Consider the following 9,455-nt stretch of genomic DNA (forward strand, 5'->3'; position numbering starts at 1 on the left):
GGATTCACAAGTTGAAAAGTAAAGATTTGCTATTAAAGAGCTCATCCGAGATCAACATGTTTCACCAATATTCACCAATAAAAGTATACTTATATGTAACATATACAAGAAACTATATGGTGAACATAAACAAGTAAACATGTACAAGTAAATATATACACTTGAAACTATACAATATATACGTTATATACAAAGCTCAAAACCACGAAAACTATTGCGATGCAATTCACAACCATCCCCGGCAACGGCGCCATTTTGTTGAATGCAGTATAGGGCAAGCAACAAACAAGATTTGGAAATATTGATCCAGGAATTATCGTCCACAGAGATGGAGAGATGCCATTCAACAGTTTCTACGGTTTCGAGCTTGGGTTTGAATGAGCAAAAAGTAAACAAAGATATAGACAGGAAAGAATAACAAACACATTCTTAGAAGAGAAAGAACTTATCAGGAATGTAAATATATTCACTCTTCACAAACATACACTTACCAACCCATTATATTCAACCTACGATACTCGTCTATGTCATCAGGTATCTCTCACATAAGCGTACATCTCTGGAGCACAAACGAGATCATCTCACAACTAAGGTTATCTCTAACGCGAAGTCGCGAGAACATCCGTATTCTCGCGTCGGCGATCTCTCGCGCGCCGCTCAAACACGAAAGCATTACGTACAGATACAAACGGTGAATGCTAGCTCTAAATCTATCTCTAGAGTTCAGAACCAACAGATTATCATCCTAGATAAGGATTCAAGAAGTTTATCTCTAAAGCACCCCAAATCCCCAGCATAGAGCAAAAATCCAGGATAACATCAACACAGATTTGTAAAGCAAGTTAAATATAACATTATAATTGGTAAATATACATAAGATTCAAGTAATTATACAAACAAAACCAACCAAAGAGAAATACACAAAGAATAAGAGAAATGAACCGAAGATCTCCCGGTTTGTCAGCTCCGTTCGACGCTCAATCCACCCCCGATCATCCTTATGCAACCTCCGAAGTTGTTTTCTAAGCTAATATTGATCTAAGAATGAAGTTGATGGTGTTGGGACTCAAAAATACCCAACCCATAACCTAAAAATGTGATTTTCCCCCTTTTTAACAAGTCTGAAAATCCGCAGGTCCGCTGAGCGGAACAGAGTCCGCTTAGCGGAGTCTGCTAAAAACCAGATTTTGTTTTCGCCATAACTCGAGAACCGTAACTCCGAATTGCGCCCGGTTCGAAGCGTTGGAAAGATTATTCAATGCTCTATCCAATAATGAATGAATGGAACCCAAAATGATGATTTTGGTCATCCTTATTTTGAGCCTATGGAAGTCCGCTTGATGGTGGCTAAGCGGGCTTTCACCAAAACTGCGAAATCGAAGCCGTGCCTTTGACACTTTATTCCTCAAGGCTCCAATAAGCATGAATACCTATAAAAACAAAGGAAAAACTATCAAATGGTATAAAAGTATATGAAAATACAATTATTCACAAAGTATACGTATTTATACACAAAACGGGGAATTATTCAAACGGTATTAACAAAAGTATCGATAAGTGCCACTATTTACATACTCAAAACATCGACATTTTGGCACTTATCAAACTCTCCCCAACTTGAAACTTTGTTTGTCCTCAAACAATGTCAAATAAATCAAAGAATCAAAAGTAATAAACCAAAGAATTGTAAATCAACAAGTTTTGAAAACCAAAAACAAATGTATGGCTCACACAAAAATGTATAGACAAAGTAAATACTTACCACTATACTACAACGACAACATGTAAACGAAACGAATCCTAAGCACAAAAAGCATATCAAACATTCTAACACAATACATGCTCACATCATGAATCACACCTAGCAAAATTTCATCAATGGATGAAGAACACACAAAGGTGGAGGACTTTTAACACTCATCCAACAATCTTGCAAACAAAAGATTAAATTATGCATTCATCCAAAAATCACATTGAAGATATAAAAGCAAGAATCACAAGGGCTTTTCAAGGTTGTAATGTGGCTTGGTTAATAAACAAGGGATAAGTCCTAAGGCTAATCGAAACAAAAACTTGCCTAAACCTAACGGAGTGATCAATCCACCAAAGATTCAAACAACAAAATCTCGATTAAACCTCTTCCTTAAACACAAGTTTCTCAAACCAATCACAATACTTATTAGCACAATTATTAGCTTCTCTTTTCTTTTTGTTTTTCAAAACTTTTTCATTTTTTTCTTTCTTTTTCTTTTCTTTTCTTTTCACATTTTTTTTCTTTTCTTTTCAATTTCATAGCAACTACCAAATAAGTACACAACCATTTCTCTCCCCAACTTGAATTCAACCACATCATTATGTGAATACTCCCTACTTTTTAAGGCAAGGTAAAAATTCATACCAAAAATCATGGTTGAGGGTTCAAGAAAACAAAGAATCAATCATCCATGCAAAAATGACAACTAAACACTCAAAGATAAGCATTTAGCAAAAACAACATGGACATTGACAAAAAGGCTCAAAAGGGTTAACAAATGATCACACACTCACAAGGTGAATTGACTATTTGGTTATGGTGGTTGTGCTCAAAATGAAACAAAATGCCTTGATCCTTTTCATGCTTTCATAAAATCAACATAAACAAAAGATTAAGCATAATAAAATCCAGTTAAAACAAAGATTGTGGCCTCCAGCATATATGAATAATGGAAAGCTTCCTTACATTTATGGTTTGGGAACTAAAGTGATTCAATCAATAAGCAAGTAATGCAAAAAGAATGAATGGCATGGTAATTGTACAAATGAAAAGTTTCCTAAACATGTTATGCTATAGAAAGCGATAAATAATTACCTTGAGTGATACAACTTCAAAAATAATATCCTACCATACATCTGCAAGTTGAAACACTCAAGCTTTGGAGAATCACCTCAAAAGTCTTCGAATTATCGACAAAATTCGAGAAAAAACAACCAATAAAAAAATTAGAAAAATAAAACTATTATCTACTACTAATAGCCTTGGTGAAAGTGTGAAAAATGAGTGAACCAGGTGGAATGGGAACCCCACTGGTATAGAGCAGAAAAACAAAATTCTGCTATGCTTGCTTAGCGGGCACATCAGAACTCAGAAAAATCAGAATTGCACCAGCTGTTCCAATCACACACCACTTCACCTAAATTCCTCTTAAACAAAAATATAAACAACATTTACAACCGTTGGGGTGCCTCCCAACAAGCGCTTGTTTTACGTCGTTAGCTCGACGCCTTTATTGTTTCGTTGTTTGGAAAGTAGCTTCCTTTCATCATGTCATGGTGACGTCTCACCGTACAAGCCTAAAGAAAGTGTCCTAACCAACCACTCAACAAACGTTACGGGTACAAATATATACAATGATTAAACGAACATAAAGGAAAACACAAATATACAAATATGTACATGAACAAACACATATATACAAACATGAAACACATTTAACTATTAACATACACAAAGAGAAAAGGTAGTGAATGTTGGATTCACAAGTTGAAAAGTAAAGATTTGCTATTAAAGAGCTCATCCGAGATCAACATGTTTCACCAATATTCACCAATAAAAGTATACTTATATGTAACATATACAAGAAACTATATGGTGAACATAAACAAGTAAACATGTACAAGTAAATATATACACTTGAAACTATACAATATATACGTTATATACAAAGCTCAAAACCACGAAAACTATTGCGATGCAATTCACAACCATCCCCGGCAACGGCGCCATTTTGTTGAATGCAGTATAGGGCAAGCAACAAACAAGATTTGGAAATATTGATCCAGGAATTATCGTCCACAGAGATGGAGAGATGCCATTCAACAGTTTCTACGGTTTCGAGCTTGGGTTTGAATGAGCAAAAAGTAAACAAAGATATAGACAGGAAAGAATAACAAACACATTCTTAGAAGAGAAAGAACTTATCAGGAATGTAAATATATTCACTCTTCACAAACATACACTTACCAACCCATTATATTCAACCTACGATACTCGTCTATGTCATCAGGTATCTCTCACATAAGCGTACATCTCTGGAGCACAAACGAGATCATCTCACAACTAAGGTTATCTCTAACGCGAAGTCGCGAGAACATCCGTATTCTCGCGTCGGCGATCTCTCGCGCGCCGCTCAAACACGAAAGCATTACGTACAGATACAAACGGTGAATGCTAGCTCTAAATCTATCTCTAGAGTTCAGAACCAACAGATTATCATCCTAGATAAGGATTCAAGAAGTTTATCTCTAAAGCACCCCAAATCCCCAGCATAGAGCAAAAATCCAGGATAACATCAACACAGATTTGTAAAGCAAGTTAAATATAACATTATAATCGGTAAATATACATAAGATTCAAGTAATTATACAAACAAAACCAACCAAAGAGAAATACACAAAGAATAAGAGAAATGAACCGAAGATCTCCCGGTTTGTCAGCTCCGTTCGACGCTCAATCCACCCCCGATCATCCTTATGCAACCTCCGAAGTTGTTTTCTAAGCTAATATTGATCTAAGAATGAAGTTGATGGTGTTGGGACTCAAAAATACCCAACCCATAACCTAAAAATGTGATTTTTCCCCTTTTTAACAAGTCTGAAAATCCGCAGGTCCGCTGAGCAGAACAGAGTCCGCTTAGCCGAGTCTGCTAAAAACCAGATTTTGTTTTCGCCATAACTCGAGAACCGTAACTCCGAATTGCGCCCGGTTCGAAGCGTTGGAAAGCTTATTCAATGCTCTATCCAATAATGAATGAATGGAACCCAAAATGTTGATTTTGGTCATCCTTATTTTGAGCCTATGGAAGTCCGCTTGATGGTGGCTAAGCGGGCTTTCACCAAAACTGCGAAATCGAAGCCGTGCCTTTGACACTTTATTCCTCAAGGATCCAATAAGCATGAATACCTATAAAAACAAAGGAAAAACTATCAAATGGTATAAAAGTATATGAAAATACAATTATTCACAAAGTATACGTATTTATACACAAAACGGGGAATTATTCAAACGGTATTAACAAAAGTATCGATAAGTGCCACTATTTACATACTCAAAACATCGACATTTTGGCACTTATCAGGTATCCATGACATTGGGGTCAAAGGTCTCTCCGGTTGGTCGAAGCCCCGTGATAGCAGCTATGTCGAAAAGAGTGGGGGTGGCCATTCCACATGGAAGATGGAAAGTGTTATGGGAAGCATCCCAGAAATGAACTGATGCTACTAACATGGTTTGGTTGTATTCTAAACCTGTTTTGGATAATTGGATTAAGTCATAAATTCCCAGTTGTTTCCAGAAAGAAGCCTTTTGTTTTTCTACTCTTGCTAGCCAGGCGTAGTACAATCCAGGGTCTTTTGCTAAAGGAATTGACCTAAAAACTTTCACAAAATTGGTTACATAGTTTAACCTAATTTTCTCTAAGGCTGAAGGGGTTACAGTCGAAGTATCTTCTGCACCATTAGGATCTGCTTGTCATACCCCAAATTTGTCCTACCCTTTAACTTTTATCTGGTTTAGGCTTATGCATTTCATAGTCTCATGTACATACCTCTCATTAGGTCATTAACATAACTCATGCATTCATTGATCAATAACTTGGCTTTGGGATCAAGGTTTGAAAGTTTTGGGTTTCTACTTCAGATAAGCTTATCTCAACTGGTTTCCCTGTATGTATTGAAATACGTATTAGGGTTGATTCATAGATTTCTTCTTCACCAAGTTACAAGGTGTGCATCCATCAGAAGTTTGACCGAGGATCGTTGAGTTAGGGTTTCTTATTCGCGGTGTTCGAGTTTGTTAAAGTCCATCAGCAAAGGACAATTGAATTTCATGTTAAACGTTCTCCTATGCTTCAATTCTTATCTTCATCAGAGGATTCCTCAGGGTGTCATATTAAAGTCGTTTGTTAAAGGAGACATTTCAATCAAGACATGATACATTCTGGAGTTGTATTGAGGATTCGACTTTGTCAACTCGAAATACTTCATTTAATCAATTAGGCTACTTGTGGTTCAAAGAGTTGATTTAAGATTGGCTATGTTCAAGTTCTTTCATGGTATGCATAAAGTATTCATTAATTGGCTCGTGTTGCAAGTTTTAGTGCATGTGGACCTGTTGGAAGACTAATGGCAAAGCGGGACGTAATTATGAGTTCAAGGTGAGTGTTCATACAAGACTCAAGTCATCGTTCAATATCCGCTCGAGAATCATTCACAATTCACTCATAAGAAAATTTTATTCAAAGTTGCAAGCATAAATTCAAATATCCATTCATTTCAAAATCCCTCATCAAAAAAGAATTACATACCAAACTACCATCCGTATAAGATAGTCTATTACAAGTTACATCCATTTCAAATCACAATCAAACACTTCATTACAAAAAGCCATACACTCCTTACATGGTCTTGAAGCATCCAATTTACAAAGACACGGGTTATGGACAGGTTCTTACAAGTGTTACAAAATACCAAAGGTTTTATTACATTCGGGCCCTATTTCGAATTCTAGACGATTTGCTAATTCTAGTGGACATAAGCCAAAGTTGTGTCCCTCGCCAAAGCTTGCCTCGGTTCGTCTCCTCAATTTCTCCGTTACACAAGTGAGCAGCTCCTACACATTCAAAGAAAATCCAACCCAAATTCAACATGAACCACATGCTATCATACATGGCAGCCCTGCAATTTCATTCACAGTTCAAACCGACATTTCGAAGATAATCCAAACTGTCCACAATCTTCCAAACCTGCTGCAACCTACATATCAAACAGCAACACACATTAATACCAAACAACTGTGCACCAGTCCAGAATTGAGATAACGGAGTAGTCGTAACAGAAAAATCCGGAAAGGAAGAAGAGAATCTCATTTACCTCGTAACAATCTCGATCTCGGTCTTTAATCTGGAACTAATCCTTCTAACATATTTCTTCAAAACCACCTGCATCATACATCGAACCGCGGCCACATCAGAAGTTTTCCACAAGCAGCTCTGCACCTGCCAATTCAAAACCAAATACACATCATTCAAAATCCTAACATAACTATTCAGCACCTACTAACATCCGGGTCTCCTAATTTCTAGTCGCTAACAGTTTTTCAAACAAACGTTAACATTCAAATTTCACATTTTTTTACTAACACAATTTTAGGCAAATTAGCATAACACCACAATCAGTTAGTACTAACATTCAGCTAACAAGTTAGCAAATTTACTAACTGCCACAGCTCATACCATAACACCATTCATCCATACATGTAAACCCAGCATTATGCACATCAAGATTCACATACAGCAGCCCTGCAATACAAAGAAAAAGCCCTGCAGCAACTTCAAAAAAACAGAGTCAAAATAAGGCCATCTATCCCAATTCTAACCTTCAGTTTCCTAACTGTTTTCTAACTATGTCATAACTAACCCCAACAGAATTTGTAACTAACAAAACAGAATCCTAACCACTTACTAACCATAACCTAACAGATTCATATAACTGCCAACTAACAGAAAAGGGGAGGAGAGGAGAACTAGCAGGGAAAAGCAGTTAACAGAAAAATCAGAATGCAGAACTAACCTCGACTCTCTTCCTTTCACCTCTATAAATCCAAAGCAGAACCCAATTCAGAAGCTCCTCCATTTTTTTCCACATTCATCAGTCTTCACAATCTCTCGATTCATTCTTCAAATCCCCAGTCGCATTCTTCATACCTCACCTTCATCATTCATCTTCTTCAGCCATTCATCATCCACCAATCTTCATCGCACAAAAACAATTCAAACTCGGCATAGCAGCATAACAGAAGAGAAGAGCGTAACAGAAAAGAAGAGAATTCACAAAAAAGGAAACTCACCTTGTAACAAACTCTGGATCCGATTCAACACCATCTTCAATCTTCATCTTTCTCTCATCGTCCTCAAGGAGCGACACCATCAACCTTCATCCACACAATCGTTTTCTTCATGTATATAGAATCGTCAACTTCGTTTCTCATTAATCGGCAAGAATGAACAAGGGAGCTTCAGCACTTCCTCGTTAATCTCCACGCCTCAATCTTCATCAGAGCTCGCGTAACCACAACCTTATCCTCACGTTTCAACTGTAAATCTGCAAACAACACATCAATCATCATCACATCGCCAACACAACAACGCTCAACTTCCATCATCATAACAATCGCAACATCATCATCGACAGAGAGAAATTCGAACGAAGCTTAAGACGGAATCGAGAGTATTGGAGCAAGATGAGATGAAATCAGAATCGAAGAAAGGTTGAACGCGGGAGAGAGCGGGAGGCATCGAAGATGAAGTCGACGAGAGAACAGAAGAGAGACGAGCGGACAGAAAGAGACGAGGGGGTGAAGTCGTTCCGTTCTCATGGCGGTGACTCGAGACCTTGATCGGAGAGGAAGAGATCTTCGCCGCCGTCGCGTTTTGTGAAGGAGAAGAAACTCAGAGAATTGGGATCGTCACTCTCAAGTAACCCTAATCCTATTTCAATTTCCCTTTTTCTATTTTTTTATTTATTTTATTTTAATTTTCATTTACTTGTTTTACTGAACAAAACAAATCTGAAAACTCCATTGGGCCACGATTTACTGTTGCATCACCCCCACTAAGCCCATACACCCCCATCTGTTCACACTAAAACTACAACAAAAACAATTTTGGGCCTTAATCCCTTGGGCCTGCGTTTTGCTTGCCTACACCCTTGTATTCAACTTTCAACCCCCTGACTCCATACAAAAAAATATTAGATTTTGATCTCCTTTTTTAGATTTTTTTTATAGGTTTTTAGATATTAAAAGACAACAAAACCAATAAAAATTTACTTGTTAGATTGTTTAGATCGCTTTTGGGTTTAATTTTAGTCTTAGAATTTTCTCATAAAAAAAAAGCTCATGAAATAGTAGACTTTTTAGGTTAATTTTGACATTTAGTTTTCTTCATTAAGAAACTCATAAAAATAGTAGTCTTAGTTTAATTTCGCATTAATGCTTGAATTGTTTTTTGTGCTAGTTCCATGTTATTTTTGTATGACTCTTGTATGATTTTATCGCTTGTATCTTTGGCCTTATTTTAGGCCTATTTCGTTTGTACCATTTTAGTTTCCTCTTGTACATAGATAGGAATTAGAACCACTTAGATTAGAACATAGGATTAGTTCCCTTCTTTCATTCTTTTTCTTTTTCAACTCTTTAAAATACCTAATAAACGGAAGATGCGAATCACATTAAGAAAGTGATAGAGAAATGAGTGGGATTCATTCCCTAATCTATTTTTCAATCGCTTAGTGGCATAGAAACGAGTGGGATTCATTCCCTAATCTGTTTCTCGGTCACTACTTAATGGGAGAGAAACGAGTGGGATTCATTCCCTAATCTGTTTCTCAAACATTAATTAATGGGAGAGAAATGAGTGAGA

Source organism: Vicia villosa, unplaced genomic scaffold (assembly GCF_029867415.1).
Source record: "Vicia villosa cultivar HV-30 ecotype Madison, WI unplaced genomic scaffold, Vvil1.0 ctg.000353F_1_1, whole genome shotgun sequence".
In the NCBI taxonomy this organism is placed as follows: domain Eukaryota; kingdom Viridiplantae; phylum Streptophyta; class Magnoliopsida; order Fabales; family Fabaceae; genus Vicia; species Vicia villosa.